The sequence below is a fragment of the Limulus polyphemus genome, unplaced genomic scaffold (genome assembly GCF_000517525.1).
Source record: "Limulus polyphemus unplaced genomic scaffold, Limulus_polyphemus-2.1.2 Scaffold2508, whole genome shotgun sequence".
NCBI lineage: Eukaryota > Metazoa > Arthropoda > Merostomata > Xiphosura > Limulidae > Limulus > Limulus polyphemus.
This window is the reverse complement of record NW_013668118.1, coordinates 54796-56014: the sequence shown is the minus strand read 5'-3', so window position 1 is coordinate 56014 and position 1219 is coordinate 54796. Positions and strand designations below refer to the sequence as shown.

Here is a 1219-nt window from a genome sequence, read left to right as displayed (position 1 = left end):
AATCTACCATTTATGAATGTGTGTTAATATGTGAGGAAGATTGAGTGACGTAATCTACCATTTATGAATATGTGTTAATATGTGAGGAAGATTGAGTGACGTAATCTACCATTTATGAATATGTGTTAATATGTGAGGAAGATGAGTGACATAATCTACCATTTATGAATATGTGTGTTAAAATTATCAGTTTGATATTGTAATTCAGGTTTCATAAATTGGTTTACATTATTAATATATTGATAAAAATATATTTTTATAGAATCAGCAACTTCACCAGTATGCTCTAAGTGGAGGAAGTAATCCTGGTACAGTGGCATCAACAGCAAGTCATCAGACCTTTAACCAAGCCGACTTGGATGCACTTGTTCTATCCTTGGATCTTGGAACAGGTATATATTTGTTTCTGTCATAACTTATTGATTGAAACCAAAATCAGACTTATTAGCAGAAGGAGACCAAAGTATAAGAATATTTAGAACATATGAAAAGAAAAATTACAGTCCTGCCTTTAAAATATTTTGAAGCATTACAACTAAAGCTAATGACTGGAGAAAAAACAACCTGATAATTAAACAAACAACTAGAAAACAAATAACTGAAAAGATGGCCCTAGCTGTTACAGAACTTTGTAAAGAAAAGCCTGAAGACTGTAATGGGTTTGGTATAAGAATTTGGTTATATAGCTATCAGATGATACTAACATCTGCATGGTAGTCTTACATACAGGTGTATTACTAGTTTTGGAAGAGTTCAAAACCTTTATGTTGTGCACCACCTTCAACCCTTTCGATACGGGTCACAGATGAAAGGTCATGTCATCTCATTTGTTGACTCGCATTCAAAATTTTATTGAACTACTATTTCATGAATTTATGTCAGTAACTTTGGTATCAAACTGTAGATTATAATTCAAATTAGATGTTTGTGATGTCAAAATACTAATTCTATAGTTTTGAATGAATTAGGAACTCAAATTACTGATATTTACAAGCTAGAATATAAAATAAGAAGGTATTATCTTTTCTGTTTGCTAAGATATTGCTCACGTAATAAATCAAACACAATGGCACCCCACTCACCTCTTTCCATTTTTCGAATTGATCCCTTATATACACTTACTTCTATATATGACATGAATAACCAATCAAAAGCTCAGAATGTCCCCTAGTGACTCTCTCAGCCATTATAATGTGTTTGGATGCCATTTCTTTCTTTC

The 1219-nt window shown here is 31.9% G+C and overlaps 1 pseudogene; it reads left to right on the top strand.

The window, feature by feature from the left end:
• LOC106467150 overlaps positions 1-1219 on the top strand; it is a 66005-nt pseudogene that overhangs the window by 58535 nt on the left and 6251 nt on the right.